Source organism: Rattus norvegicus, chromosome X (genome assembly GCF_036323735.1).
Source record: "Rattus norvegicus strain BN/NHsdMcwi chromosome X, GRCr8, whole genome shotgun sequence".
NCBI lineage: Eukaryota > Metazoa > Chordata > Mammalia > Rodentia > Muridae > Rattus > Rattus norvegicus.
In genome coordinates, this window is record NC_086039.1 from 56,396,280 (window position 1) to 56,413,291 (window position 17,012).

Sequence of the window (17,012 nt, forward strand, 5' to 3'; positions counted from 1 at the left end):
AGATGCTGGCGAGTATGTGGAAAAAGAGAACACTCCAAAATTTTTGGTGGGATTATAAGCTGGTACAACCACTCTGGAAATCAGTTTGGAGGTTCCTCAGAAAATTGAACACAGTACTACCTAAGGACCCAGTCATACCACTCCTGGGCATATAGTTAAAAGATGCTTCAACATATAATATGGACATATGAACCACTGTGTTCATAACAGCTTTATTTATAATAGAAAGGAACTGGAAGGAACCCAGATGTCCTTCAACCGAGGAATGGATACAGAAAATGTGGTACACCTACATAATGGAGTACTACTCAGCTAGTAAAAACAGTGACTTCATGAACTTCATAGGAAAATGGAGGGAATGAGAAAACATCATCCTGAGTAAGGTAACGCAAACACAAAAAACACAGATGATATATATTCACTGATAAGTGGATACTAGCCTAAAAGCTCAGATTGCTCAAGATACAATCCACAGACCACATGAAGCTCAAGAAAAAGAATGACCAAAGTGTGGATGCTTGAGTCTTTCTTAAAAAGGGGAACAAAAACATTCATATGAGGGGATATGGAGACAAAGCTTGGAACAGAGACTGAAGGAAAGACCATTCAGTGCCTGCCCCACCTGGGGATCCAGCCCATATATATAGAACCTCCAAAACTAGACAATATTGATGAAGCCAAGAAGTACATGCTGACAGGAGCCTGATAGAGGTGTCTCCTGAGAGGCTCAGCCGGAGTGTGACAAATATAGAGGCGAATCTTAGTAGCAAACCATTGAACTGAGAACAGGGTCCCCATTGGAGGAGTTAGAGAAAAGATTGAGGGAGCTGAAGAGACTCGCAACCCCATAAAAACAACAGTACCAACCAATCAGAGCTCCCAGAGACTAAACCACTACCCAAAGAATAAACATAGAGAGTACATGGCTCCAGCTTCATATGTAGCAGAGGATGACCTTGTTGGGCACCAATGGGTAGAAATGTCATTGGTTCTACAAAGGCTGGATCCCCCAGTTTAGGGTAATATCAGGGCAGGGAGTCATGATGGGATATGTGGTTGGTTGGGGGAAAACCCTCATAGAAGAAGGGAAGGAGATAGGATAGGGGGTTATGGACAGGAAACCCTGAAAGGGTATAACATTTGAAATGTAAATAAAAAATCCAATACAAAATTAAAGTAAGCGGACATTACACGTTATAATGTATATTATTTTAAAGTCAAAAAACCTCGTTCTAAAAAAGATATGAGGAACTGAGCAGCTGGACTCACACACATTTGCTGGCCTTATGGATGAGAATGTTGTGCTGTGAATAATACAGCACCAGTGTGGACAATTAGGACAGAATTCCTTTTTCTAGAGTAATAGCAAATCATCTGATTCTGAATTGTAGCATATTTCCCTAAAACACTCAGTTTTAGGGAAGACCCATTTTGTGTAAGTTCAGAGATAACTGTATGTAATGATAAATAAGAAAAATAATCTGCTTGCAAGGTGCTCAGAATTTACAGAATAAGAATGCAGGTTCAATGGAGAAGAAAGATAGCAGCACACTACTGGGTAGTGAGGTTTCTACAGTGAGGCTTATAAAGTGGCAATTAGAGAAAACAAATCTGATTTGCTAAATAAAAACAAGACTAAATTTCAGTGTATTTTCTTTTCTTTATGCTATCAATCTATTTTTCTAATCAAAAAAATAGCAGACAATAGGAAGGACACAGTGTCCTGTGCCAATATTGGTACCTGAACAAGTCTTATTCACTGTCAATATTTATTCAGAATGATATTTAGAGATCTCAATTTTTGTTCATGCTTTTTTTAAATCAAGAGCTAGACTTTAACAGCTGAGTTATTTCTGTACTCTGTCAATTCTTGTTCAATTCAAGATTCTCATCATCAGTTTAAACTAGCAAACTAATTTGACAAATATTAAACCCAATATCCTATTATTAAATATCAAATAGTTTATAAAGAATATAATTTCCAAAGTTGTTTGCTCATAGTTGGAAATTACTGTAGTGTTGCTAGTTGCTTAGTGAATTTTCATTTATTTTTTCAATATTAAAAGGGTACAGTTTAAATAACTTTGAACAAACACTGGATACTGAGATTCTCAGAAAGATCATATAAGTGATCAACTGATTGCATCTTATTTATTTGTCCTAAGATACACCAAGATTAGGGAGCTAAATATTATAAAATGTCTGTGAGATAGTTCTCTTCCCCATTCTAAAAATGAAGAAAATGATAAGATGAAAAGGGTCAAAAAATTATGAAAAGGATGCATTTTGAACCACATTGAATGAAATATATGTTGAATTTGAATATCAAAAAAAATGATACCAGGCAGCATACACTAGCTGTTCTATGGCCCCTGATATATATAAAGCAGAGGACTGGCTGATCTGACCTCAGTGAGAGAAGATGCACCTATATCTTGAGAGAATTGAGGCCCCAGGGAATAGGGAGCCCTGGCAGGGGCCCGAGGTGCTCATCCTCTTGCAGACCTGGGGTAAGAAGGAGTGGCATATGAGGAACTGTTGGAGGGCAGAATTGGAGGGGCATAACGACTGTTCTGTATAAAGAAGAAAGGATTTTATCAGATTTTTATCAATTTATTAAAATTTGCATTGTTCTGTTACTTTTATATTTAATCTTTTTTTTTACACTCCGGATTTTATTCCCCTCCTGGTCTATGCCCTGACATTTCCACATCCGATACTTCCTCCTGCCCTCCTGTCTCCATGAGGATGTCCCCCATTCCCGCTTCCCCACCACACTAGACCTCTAATCTCCCTAGGGCCTCCAGTCTATTGAGGGTTAGGTCTAACTTCTCTGACTGCACCCAGACCAGGCAATCCTCTGCTGTGTATGTGTTGGGGACGTCATCTCAGCTGGTGTATGCCTCCTGGTTGGTGGCTCAGTGTCTGAGAGATCTTAGGGGTCCAGGATAGTTGAGACTGATGGTCCTCCTACAGGGTCACCCTTCCTCCCAGCTTCATCCAACTTTTCCCTAATTCAACCACAGCCGCCAGCAGCTTCTGTCCATTGCTTGGGATTAAAGATACTTTAAAAAAATCATACATACATAAAAATAAACAAAAAGCATGAAAATGGCCCTGAAGATACTGCCCCATGCATAAAATACTTATTATAAAATTGTGAGAACCTGAGTTCAGTCTCTAGCCCTCATATAAAAAATACACTTTGGTGCCACGCTTGTCATCCTAGTGCTTGAGGAAGAGAAATAGACATATACCTAAAGCATTCTGGATAGTCAGTCCAGCCTATCAATAAATTTCAGGTGGAATAAAGAGATATTATTTCAATACATAAGATGGGACACTGTAGCAAACAAAATGTGCCCAATATTAATAGTAACATGAGTAATATAGAATACATATGTTTCAAGGTGGGTTCAAAATAAAAATATAAAAATTCATTTAAGTTAAAAGAAACAGGGAAAATAAGAGTCTCCATCAGTCCAAATATTAAATGTTGTCATAAATATAAGGTGACAGGGAAAATGGAACAGACAAATAGACAAACCTGCAAAAGTTAAAAAAAACATTAGAAACAGTAGGTATTTTTGATTATTTGATTTGGAAGTAATCTAAGATTTGGTAGCTTCAAGCTTTGATTCTGGATTTCAAAGTAGAAATTGGAGAAAGAAAAGAGAATGAAATGATGTTTTAGAGAGGGTACTATCTAGCTAGGAAAAAAGTGTCTTTCATCTCAACTATAGAAAGTTCATAATTATGAGCATGTCTTGTTTTAGAGCTCTAACAGTCTGCTTCCTTCTATGTAGCCAAAGGGTCAAGTTCATTATGTCTGTGGGGACTTGGAAAGCACACACATAACAGTGGTCATTAATCATTCTGGCTAAATTCTTGAGCTAGCAACAGAAACTTATGAATATGTGTAAAATTCTAGGCTCTCCCTAAAGTCATTTTAACTTACTTTTTGACAGATAAGTTCAGGAATAAGTTTGCTTTGTGCTGTGAAAAGAAAGTACAGAAAATACATGCTTTATCTTTCATAACATCAATCTCAAAAAGCACAAAACAATGCATGTTTCACACATAACAGAAAAGCTATATCTGAGCCATTTACCTACCTCTTAGTTGTTGATAAAGTAAAATAGGCCAATTCTTTATTGAAACACCCGTGTGTTTATTCAGATGAACACTTTTATCTCTCACTATAAATGAAAACCTACTGTTTTACAAGTTCTCGAATGTCTTTGAAAAAGCAATGAATATTCATTTTAAATTGCTATGAAGATTATGCAAAAGTAAAATTAAAGGTACAGGATAGAGTCGACTATATTAAACTTACTTCCTCAAAACAAAAAAAAAAAATCAAAGTTCAGTCCTTCTCTCTTCCTCCAAGCTTTAAAGAATCAAATGTAGGTTTCTCTTTAGAAAGTAGAAGATTTGAAATGACATATTGGACAAGAAGAATTGTAGCTGTCAAATGACCAAAGCTGGCAGAAATAATCTTCCTTTGCCCTCCTTTTCAACCTAGGAATTGTGTTGAAGTTTACTTTTTTTTTTTTGGATGAGTGCCATTTTCCCCCTGAATAGTTTCAGTTGTTATTTCTGATGCTGGGCCTCAGAGGTGAATGTTTTAAAGCAATTAAGTCATCCTGAGTGGAGAAAAAGAACATTGGTTCATTTGTTTTCTGTCAGTTTAGTTCACAGAAATGGTTTTACTTCACTAAATAAAATAGACCTTGAAAATGGCCAATGGAAAAATTACCCTCAAATGGGTCAAGTCTTCCCTGGACAAACTTAACTAAAATGAGGGGAAGGGTTGGTATTCTTTGCCATGACAACCTGTTCATTGGAGAACTGGCTGCTTTAGCCAAAGTAATCATAAACTTTGGAGTAGAATGGATGTGCACCATCTGCATCCATTCAAAGTCTTGAAGACTTCTTTAAAATTGGCTTTGAAACTAAGTATTTTCCCATGCAGCCATGTATGTCTACTATTGCTAAAAACTGAGCTTGGTTTTGTGGTATAAGGAGTGATGTTGAATTTTAAAAGAGATTTAATATTTTAACTGAGGAAATTAAAATTGTTAATATGAACAAAATGTCAAAATAATCATTTCCTTTTCTTCTTTTTTATCTTTACTCTTGTTTTTACAGTCCAGTCATTATCCTCCTATTGTTCTGCTCTACAAAAGTTCCTCATCCTATTCCTCCTTCCCCATCTTGAAGAGGATGTCCCTATCCTCCTCACCTAGCTACACCCTGCCAGGCCTCCCCAATCCCTCGTGCTTCATGGTTCTCAAGATTAGTTGTGTCTTTGCTCACTAAGGCCAGACCAGGCAGGTCTCTGCTATATATGCTACAGGACCCTTGAACTAGCAAGTGCATGCTATCTGGTTGGTGGCTCAGTGTCTGAGAGAACTCAGCTGTCCTGGTTCTTAAAAGAATGTTCAAAGTCCTTAGTTATCACAGTAATGCAAGTCAAAATGAACCTGAGATTCAACCTTATACCAATCAGAATGACAAAGATCAAAAACCAGGTGACGGCACATGTTAGTGAGGATGTGGAGAAAGAGGAACATTCCACCATTGCTGGTAGGAATGGAAACTGGTACAACCACTCCGGAAATCAATCTCAATTTTCCTCAGAAAATTGGAAATAGTTCTGCCTAAGACTCAGCTATATCAATCCTTGGCATATACCCAAATGATGCTCCAACATATTACCATGACACATGCCCCACTATGTTCATGATAGGCAAAAGATGAAAACAACCCAGATGTCCCACAATGGAAGATGGATACAGAAATTGTGGTACACTTAGACAATGGAGTACTATTCATCTATTAAGGAGGATATCATGAATTTTGCAGACAAATGGATGGAACTAGAAAATACCATCCTCAGTGAGGTATCTCAGACACCAAAGGATATGTGTGGTATTTATTCAGTAATAAGTGTACATTAGACGAAAAAAATACAGAATACCCAGGATACAGTCCACAGAACTCAAAAAGGTTAACAAAGCAAAGAGCCCAAGTGAGCACACCTCAGTCCCACTTTGGAGGTAGAAGAAAGCAATTGGGAGGGAGTGGAAAGGAGGGATATGAGTGGAAAAGGAGACAGAGAGAAAGAGGGGAATATGATCAGGTATTGGGTGACGAAAAAGGACTGAAACCCTGAGGGTCAGCAGAAGAATAGAAACAGGCAACCTTGGGAGGTAGGAGGTGTGGGAGGCACTCTAGAAAAAGACAGAGACCTGGGAGATGAGAAAATCACAGAAATCAAAGGGAGGGACCTTAGATGAAGTGTCTAAAAGTGGTAAGATGGAAAGTGTGGAATCCACTATTAGTAGAAAGACGGGGCATCAAGTAGAGAGATGGGGTTGTTGTTCCACAGTCAAAAACTCTGACCAATAATTGTTCCTGCCTAAAAGGACTGCAGGGACAAAAAAGAGAAGAGCCTGGGGAAAACAGTTCTAGTGATGAGTCCAAATTGAGACTTACTTTCCTCTTAAGGAGAAGTTAAAGCACAGTGGAGGTCCTCTAATAATGAGATCATTGATATGAGAAAGTGTTGATAATATCTTTACTATGCATTATTACTTGGCTTGTCCCTACCATTATCATTTGTATAATATTCTACATAAGTGGAGTACAACAATACACCAAGATACCACTTCATCCTACTTATAGTGACTAGAGTCAGATAATGAAAATATACTGAAACTAGAGAAAGGTGTTACACACTGATGTGAATGTATTAAGAGCCAGTTAATTATATATTTTATGTGGTTAAAATAATATATTTTGTCTTATGCTTTGTTTATCATTCCTTATGAAAGTAATAGATGGTGAAGAGACTGGAAGAAATCAAGACCTTAATGGATCATTGAGTGGTATGTAAAATGGTATAATATTCATAATATCCCAAAGGTGAAGCAATTGAAATGAGGATCAAATGAAGAATGGCAAACATTAAGACATTCATCTCATAGTTTTTAGATAGAAAGAAATTGCAGACGTCACACAGCATATGGATGAACAGTAAAACCATTACATTAAGTAAAATAAACCACAAACAAAATATGTGATTTCTTATGTATGAATTGCCTATAACAGGATTATTTATAGTAATAGAGATTGATTGGTTGTCTTTGGGTGAAGCGGGAAGCAGAGTGTGGTTTGGATGAAATGGAAAGTTTTATTATTGGTTCACGAGTTTTTTGTTTGTTTGTTTTTTTAAGTAATAAGACATAAATCTACAGTTCTTTGTGGTAATGCTTTCACATCTATATGGTTTTGCTGAAAACACGAAATTTACTTTATATTGGTTAATTTTACAAATACGTGTATCATGACATATTAAATAGATAAAGATGCAATGAGTCATGTCCTGGTTCATGGAAGCTGATGAATTGTATACCAGAGTTTGTGTCAACATGAAGGAAGTTCATAGGGGATGCACCTATTATCTTGATTTTTTTCTAAACTTGGCTTTCTACATTTCCCCTCTGGGATAGTGTCTTTTGTTCTTTTCTTTTCTTCTCTTTATTTCATTATTTTGTTCTGTCTTTCTTTTTGACCTAATACGTTTCTAATATTAAAGGGTTAAAATGAGAATATAAGTTCAAGGTTGGATTATCAAGTTATTAGGCACAAGGAAAGGAATAATAGAGCTTTTTGCTTGATAGTGAGAGGTCGATAAGTACCATCAACAGTGAGGGGAAGTATATATAAATGCCTTGATTAATAACTGGAAACTTATAATACTTTAACAGCCATAGCATATACATGAGCTCAAAGATTCGTAGTACAATCCACAAAGATAAAGTAGTCACTCCACCAATACACAACTGGAAGAAAATAGTTTTTTCCAACTCTGTTCTGTTTTCCCAAATAGATGGATGAGTGCTTCTAAAAATAACGCTACAATTTGTTCAAGCATGTATGCTTGAGACTTTTGTTTGCTAACAAAAGAAATCCATGCAAAAGAGACTGATAACTAGCAAAATTATAAAATGTCTTCCTTTATTTATATTAAAAAAATTAAACATGTTTGCATTTGTTCCTACTTATAACTTACTATATATTCAAAATATTTTATTGTAATTATATGCTAGCTACTCTTTTGCCCTATGCATTTAATAGAAAGGCAGAATGCATGAAAGCATGAGAACTACCTGATATCATAGGTAGAAGAAGGATTTTGTTTGTATATATATATTAAATGTTTAAATAGAAAATTTTCAATCAATGTCTTCAAAGATAATCAAAATGTACACCACTAAACTCTCTCTGTTACATTATTTAATAAAGAATATTTGGAAATGATCTTACACACACACACACACATACACACACACACACACACACACACACACACACACACACACACCATCATTTGGTAGTGTGTTATTTAATGTACTGCAGAAGTTTTTCTAATCAGAAGTCCAATGCCCTTACTGGAATTCTACTGTCATTTCCACATTACAGGAATATTTTGCTTTAATGTTTTACTCTAAGTAGAAGAAAATATTCTATCGATTATAGCTCTAAAAACATTCATAGTTGCCATCTGTTTAGCATTTAAAATTTTCCATTTACAAATATTTTCAAATTCACAAATAAATTCAAAATTAAAAAAAATTGATTCCATAGTACAACTTTCAACAATTCCCAAATACAAAGATCTAAACTATCCATAGTGTTATTTTTATGTCCTGATAATCAATACAATTACAATGCTACCAATTAGGTGAAAATGGAGTTTCTTGGACTCGTCATCACATTTTCTTCAAATACTGCTGCTGCTCAAACTATATATCATCGGCTCATTTGCCACTTATTCCATCTTCAAGATTCTAAAATAGCTTGCATTTTTCTGTTGTATTCTCTTCCGTATGTGTTGGTATGGATACCACTTTCATTGCCTAGGGACACCTGGAAAAGAATTCCTGATCATCTGGTTGATATTTCCTGATTTAGTTTCCAAGAACATTTATCACAACCTTATGTTCACTAATGAACTTCTTTGTTTATTATTCATATTTACACATGAAAGAATGTGAGTATCCCCAAAATGGGTTCTTCTCTTATTTTTAAACAAATCACTAAAATCTCAAACTGTGTTCTCAAAGTGTTTAATAAATCTTCATTTTTATATGGATAGACTTTCTGAGAATGATGAAATCATTGTTAACAGCAAGTATTAAGTCAGTTGTTATTTGTACTTTATGTTTTGCATCCGCTTTAAAGTGTATGCTATCTAATGTAGGATATAGTAAGACTAATTTTTGAGGGATAAAGTAATCTAGGATTTGTGTTCCAGTTCCATTGACAACTATCAAACTTAATATCCTGTCTGAACATTTGCTTTCTCTTATGGTATTCAAATCTGGGCTCATCATGCACACACAGCAGCCAGATTTGTTCAGTGCTAGGGACAGAAATTATGGCTTTTAAAAATTCTAGGCAAGTAATCTATCAGTTGAGTTACATGTGACAAATATATTTCAGTTTTCAGAATTTTGAAGCTCTGGAGTCATGTATTAGTGAAACACACACACACACACACACACACACACACACACACACACAAGTGCGTCTCTCAGACCTTATCAGAGAATTTTAACAGTGATTAACAAAGAAATTCATAAGTGGTCTGAGTGGTGTGAATAAAAATGGTTTCCATAGGCTTATATGTTTAAATATTGGTTTCCTGCTAGTGTAACTATTTTTGGAAAGAATTAGGATTATGACTTTTTTGAGGAGATATGTTACTGAGGGTAGACCTTAATGTTTCAAACGTCATACCAGTTCCAGTTAGGTCTCTCTGTCCACAAATTATAGATGTGAGCTCTCAGCTACTGATGTAACATTATGCTTACCTGCCAGCCCCTTATGTTTCTTGATATGATGTTTATGGACTAACACTCTAAAGCTATAAGCAAGCCTCAATTAAATACTTTGTTATATGAGTTGCCTTGTCTATTGTATTTTGTCCCATTAATAGACCAGTAATTAAGGCATGGTAAATGAATAAAGAATAAATACCTATTGAGAGTACTCAGTCACAACTAGTATGTTTATATTACTACCCCAAGATTTGGGGTACATTTAAGGAGAGGGGGGCAAAAGACTGTAAAAGCTAGAGACTATGGAGATTAAGAGAGGAATAGTTTCTTGTGGACATGCCAGGACCAACATAGTCATGAATATTTACAGCATTTATGGTTGTCTGACAAAGAACTGCACAAGAACAGAAGAGTCAGCATGCTAGCATGGAGGATAGAAGGGCTCAGGGGCCCCTTCCATTAACAGAAGTGTAATTGTCAGTTAATAGCCTTGGGGAAAAGATAGTCAGTTTTATTTAAAGGAGTATCCCCTTATAGGGTGACCATACTCCAGTGAGTAGTCCACATTCATAAGTCTATATACAGCATACATCAGACTGGATTTTTTAGATGAGCATAAGAGGTCTGGGAGATGGGGGATGAGGTAGGGAGATTTCATCCGAGATGGATGGAAGGATGAATGTTACCAATATTTTAATAAAAAATTCTTAATTAATTTAAAGAAGCATATTAGTGACTGGAAAGATGGTTTAACAATTGAGAGCACTTTCTGCTTTTCTAGAGACCCTGAGCTTGTATACAAAGACCCACAAGGAGGTTCAGAACTTCTTATAAATTCAATTCCAAGGGATCAGGTAGCTTTTTCTGACCTTCACAACACTGTATGACCTCCACAACACAACACATAGTGAAGAAATACACTGAAACATACACTAAATAAATTACTATTTTAATAGTATTTGCTATTTTCAATAATGTGTGTGTGTGTGTGTGTGTGTGTGTGTGTGTGTGTGTGTGTGTGTGTGTGTCAGAACTTACTATTTAAGTTTACTATTGGGACTTTCAAAACAATCATACACATCACTTACTTGAGGATGTCTTGGTTTCATGTATCTTTCCAGTTGGTAAACTTTGCATATGGAAAGTCCTCACTGGATGTTCACTAACAGTATGGCTAGCCACCTATCTTGGTTCTCCCCTAAATAATATTTGGTACCATTTACAGCTTCACTGTTACATATTGGCCCAAATGCAGCAACAAGGTCAGAAGTAAGAAACACATACTCCAGAAAATAAACTGAAAAGAAACAGTAAACACATGTCTGCTTTGCTGAAATAGAAAACTATTTAGAATGTCAAGGTGTTTTAAGTTAATTCATATTTGGGGCAAATCTCCCCTATCCAGATCAATTAAGCTTTATCAGTGATAGTATTCTTGATTTGGCTTTAAGAAATTCCTCATCTCTAATACAATGAGGAATACAATAATACACTCTAATTATTGATATGATAACACAAGGAGTAGCTGTAGAATTTGGTTCAGGAATGAAACATACTGAAACAAAGATTGATGAAATTTGAAAATTATACCCACAACAGATTAATACTGTATCCATTCAGGATTCAATGACTAACAATTTAGAGAACTGGGTACTCATTTTGATACTCCTTTTTCACCTGATATGCACATTATATTTCAGAACATAAAGAACAATATCACCAAATATGTGCAATTAATGAAATGTAAGAATGTATAAAATTATTGAATATCTTGAAATTATTTCATTCTCAACTTATTTAACCTGACATTCATTTAATATTTCAGAAATTTTAACATAACTAAGTAAAATAACTCTAAAATAAATTTGAACTAAATGTTTATGTCTTATTTGAAAGACAGTTTATTTTTTTAATTTTTTTCAAATATTTACTATATAAAGTAATGAGATATTAATTCTAACTTAGAATTAGAAGAACTAATCTTTGATTAAGCTATACATTCTTCACATGGATACTACTTTGCCCAAATATTTATAACCTGTTTGATTGTTTTATATAAATGCAGAAGCCACAATCAGTAATCTACAGTAGGATTCATATATCTTTAGTGATGTCTCCAAATGTTCATTCTCCCTTTTATGCTCTTACTAGAGTGAACAAAGGCAAAAAGCAATTACAAAGGTTTAAAATTAAATGGTTGGTAATGGACAGAGCAAAAAACTGAAAAACAGATGCTTTCATTGTAGCTGATAAAAGATGCAACGAGATAGTACCATAGCAACAGTTCACAAAACCCTGGACTTGTAACCAGTTATTCTCTTGGCCAGAATTCTGTGAACAGTTGTGATGGCTCTGTCCCAGGAAACCTCTTTCAACTGTAGAAGTTTGTGACTAAGCTAATATACTGATGAACATGCCTTTATAAGAATTGCATGAGTGTTTGAATAAAGACCTAGAACTAGACTCAAACACAAAGTCCACACAAAAGAACAGTATTTGACCATTTGAAAAACTGCAGCAAATCTAAAGTATCTCCAGGAGTATTTGTTCTCATGTACCCATTTTTGTTGTATGAATATTTCCTCTCTTACAGCTCAGGGAAATAACATTCCACGTTTTCTGATAAAAGAACTCATTGATAATTTAGAGATGTGATCACAGATGTTGTCACAGTGATAATCAACATATTCAGCTTTATTGTTTAGATATATTTTCTATGTAAAACTGGGTACAGTAGTTCTTGAAGATGAACATATTGGCTTCAAATCAGGGTTTTAGAATCTCTCTTCTTTAAATATACATTAACTAAAGGTAAATACACTCAGAGTTGAATTAATATTTCCTCCCTGGTTTAATGATCACTAGTGCCCAAGTATTTCTTACCCCTAAATATCTATCAGTGAAAGATATGTGGGTAGAAAGTGAGACATCGTCCCTGAAGTGGCTGTAACTTCATGTATACTCCCATGCCCTGAAGCTGTGAAATTCTCCAGCCTGCTTGTAGGAGGTCCTGATGGAGCTATATGTGGGGGACAGTGAGAATGCCAGATGGTGGTTTGTGAGAAAATCTGGGACCAAGGCAGTCTGCCAAATGAACTGGAAAAAAAAAGATCACCAAGAATATATCTCCCCCACACAAGTGAATGGGAGATGAATTAAGAGCTCTCTTCCTCATACAAGCAAAAATCCTTCATGGATGTTTTTTGCCACATGTACAACTAGGAAAAGACCAGTTGTAAATATCTTAAGATATTTGTATTGCATAAATTTATCTTATCTACATTTAGTGTTTCGCTCTCTTAAGTGGATGAAGAAGCAGTCCATTGATAAGGGGAGTCTAAGCAACCTTAAAAATAATGTGGGATGGGTAATTTTTATATTCAAATACAAATGAGAAGACATCAAGGAAGAACTTTTTTACCTGATTTGTGAGCTAGAGGAGCATCCTCATTGTATGGATTGTTATTGTGTGTCTTTATCACTTTTATTGTTTGCAGCAGTATAGCCCTTTGAAGGTCTGCCAAACCACTGCGGCTTGCTCAAAAGCAGGGCTGAATTTTAATTAAGCTGAGCCAAATAGACACAGAAGAGTTGAACGTGATTAGACCACTTGTCCTGATCCACACACAGAGGGCATTCAGCACACTTATTTTAACAACTGACAAAGTCAATTCATATATTTGTTGAAATTATAAAGATAAAATCACCACTTGTCAACATATTCCTCCTACATGAGAATTCCAGTCTCCTAGTTTAATTTAATAACCTAGGGAAGAAGGCTGAGAGGTTTAGGTAGCTAGAGGGCATGTGTGTGTATGGCATAATATCTTGATAGCAGTTATGTTTTTATTGCCTTGGAAGAGGAAATATATGAGTTAATTAATTAAGATTCAAACGGAGGATGATTCATGCAAAGAAGTGTGTGTTAGTGTGTATGTGTGTGCATGCACATGTATGTTCATGTGTGTTGTGTGCATGCTGTGTGCATGTCGGGTATGATGTGTCAGTGTGTGTATATGCCAGTGTCTTGGCTTTCATTTCAAATTTTTTTCTAAAGATTAGTTTACCTCCACATTTTACTGGGAAAAGGGGACAGGTGAGATGTTAGAATTTCCTAATCTTTTATTTTATTTTTCGTAGGAATAATATAAAATGCAAGTTTGAGCTTTCAGCATAACTGGGTCAAAATGTATTCTCAATAACTTCTCTGATTTTCCCATAGAGCACAGAGGACTGAATCTCTGACACATCCCAGTTTGTATAAAGGAAAGTGCCATTAAATTAACATGGCTGCTAATTTGATATAGGAGCAACTTCTGAGAGAGACTCTTAGACACTTAGCAAATACAAAAAAAAAAGACACAAAAACAAAAACAAAGCCAGAAATACAAAACATCAAAAACACTTTCCCTAAAGTGAACACTGTTTATAGGTTTTTCAAAAATAACCTCTTGTTAAACCAATATTCTTATATGTTCATATCTAAGACAGCTGATAAAAAGACACTAAGCTACAGATACATTAATTAATGACACATTAAAATACATTAAGGATACATTAAGATACATTAATTAAGGAAATATTTTCTCAATACATTTAAAAATAAGGTGTTAACAATGTAACTGAATTTTCATATAGGACAGGTAGTGCAAACATTAGAAAGAGTATTATTTTCCTTGATAAATCGAAATTACTAAGCCCCTTAATAGAATTTTTTCCTTTACTTCAAACATCCTAATACCAATTGACTACTTGTAATCCTAAGTAAATAATCCTCCCCTCAGGACCAGTAAAGGAAAAACAAAGAGATGTTCTTGCTGTGCAGCAAGGCAAATAGGGAGGGGTATTTTTGTACTTTGTTGTTATTGATTTGTAAAATTTGACATAGAATTCTTATTCTTATGAAAAAATAGTGAGTACACACTACCCTTCCCATTATATATTGTGACTTCACTTATCTACATGGAAAAAGGAGAAAATGATGATAATATGATCCCCATTAAGTATATGTATGTTTTCATTTCTTTAATAACCAATTGACTAGAAAAAATGTTGGTTATAGATGGAGATCATTCTAAGTTCTATCTAGGCAATTTCCTAAGAACATTATTTTCTGCTAGGTTCTTATTTGACAGTGATTTTACTAGATATAGTAAAATACATTGGTAGAAAAGATAATGTATAATAAATATTATGAGAAATTTCTACAAAATTAATTGCATAAATTTAAATTAACTTTTTATGTTCAGAGTTTCAATAGACTAATGATGATAGAAGTTTCTAGTCCACAAGCTTTAGCATTTATTTAGAAAATTATCAATATCCAATATTTAAAAAGTTAAGATTGTCTCAAAACAATATGTATGCTTAAATAAAGATGTATATATGTATATACATATGGAGGTTTTAAAATTTTATATGAGTGTTTTGCCTGTATGTATATCTGAGCAACATGTGTGATCCTGGTGTCTGAAGAGGTCAGAAGAGTATGTCAGATTACTTGGGACTAAAGTTTTAGTTGGTGTACTAATATGTGGATGCTAGGAATTGAACCTGTATCCTCTGGAAGGGCAGTCAGTGCTCTTTTTTTTTTTTTTTTTTTTTTTACATGTGCTCCTTACTCTTTTTTTTTTTTTTTTATTAACTTGAGTATTTCTTATATACATTTCAAGTGTTATTCCCTTTCCCGGTTTCCGGGCAAAATCCCCCTCCCCCCTCCCCTTTCTTATGGGTGTTCCCCTCCCAACCCTCCCCCCATTGCCGCCCTCCCCCCATAGTCTAGTTCACTGGGGGTTCAGTCTTAGCAGGACCCAGGGCTTCCCCTTCCACTGGTGCTCTTACTAGGATATTCATTGCTACCTATGGGGTCAGAGTCCAGGGTCAGTCCATGTATAGTCTTTAGGTAGTGGCTTAGTCCCTGGAAGCTCTGGTTGCTTGACATTGTTGTACTTTTGGGGTCTCGAGCCCCTTCAAGCTCTTCCAGTTCTTTCTCTGATTCCTTCAACGGGGGACCTATTCTCAGCTCAGTGGTTTGCTGCTGGCATTCGCCTCTGTATTTGCTGTATTCTGGCTGTGTCTCTCAGGAGCGATCTACATCCGGCTCCTGTCGGTCTGCACTTCTTTGCTTCATCCATCTTGTCCAATTGGGTGGCTGTATATGTATGGGCCACCTGTGGGGCAGGCTCTGAATGGGTGTTCCTTCAGTCTCTGTTTTAATCTTTGCCTCTCCCTTCCCTGCCAAGGGTATTCTTTTTCCTCATTTAAAGAAGGAGTGAAGCATTCACATTTTGATCATCCGTCTTGAGTTTCGTTTGTTCTAGGGATCTAGGGTAATTCAAGCATTTGGGCTAATAGCCACTTATCAATGAGTGCATACCATGTATGTCTTTCTGTGATTGGGTTAGCTCACTCAGGATGATATTTTCCAGTTCCAACCATTTGCCTACGAATTTCATAGACTCGTTGTTTTTGATAGCTGAGTAATATTCCGTTGTGTAGATGTACCACATTTTCTGTATCCATTCCTCTGTTGAAGGGCATCTCGGTTCTTTCCATTTTCTGGCTATTATAAATAAGGCTGCGATGAACATAGTGGAGCACGTGTCTCTTTTATATGTTGAGGCATCTTTTGGGTATATGCCCAAGAGAGGTATAGCTGGATCCTCAGGCAGTTCAATGTCCAATTTTCTGAGGAACCTCCAGACTGATTTCCAGAATGGTTTTACCAGTCTGCAATCCCACCAACAATGGAGGAGTGTTCCTCTTTCTCCACATCCTCGCCAGCATCTGCTGTCACCTGAGTTTTTGATCTTAGCCATTCTCACTGGTGTGAGGTGAAATCTCAGGGTTGTTTTGATTTGCATTTCCCTTATGACTAAAGATGTTGAACATTTCTTTAGGTGTTTCTCAGCCATTCGGCATTCCTCAGCTGTGAATTCTTTGTTTAGCTCTGAACCCCATTTTTTAATAGGGTTATTTGTTTCCCTGCGGTCTAACTTCTTGAGTTCTTTGTATATTTTGGATATAAGGCCTCTATCTGTTGTAGGATTGGTAAAGATCTTTTCCCAATCTGTTGGTTGCCGTTTTGTCCTAACCACCGTGTCCTTTGCCTTACAGAAGCTTTGCAGTTTTATGAGATCCCATTTGTCGATTCTTGATCTT

At 35.8% G+C, this 17,012-nt stretch overlaps 1 protein-coding gene and 1 pseudogene across 2 annotated transcripts in view; both read right to left on the reverse strand.

Annotated features, from left to right (window-relative positions):
* LOC134484014 (prohibitin 1-like) overlaps nucleotides 1-15,562 on the reverse strand; it is a 43,203-nt pseudogene extending 27,641 nt beyond the window's left edge.
* Il1rapl1 (interleukin 1 receptor accessory protein-like 1) overlaps nucleotides 1-17,012 on the reverse strand; it is a 1,504,708-nt gene that overhangs the window by 1,073,501 nt on the left and 414,195 nt on the right.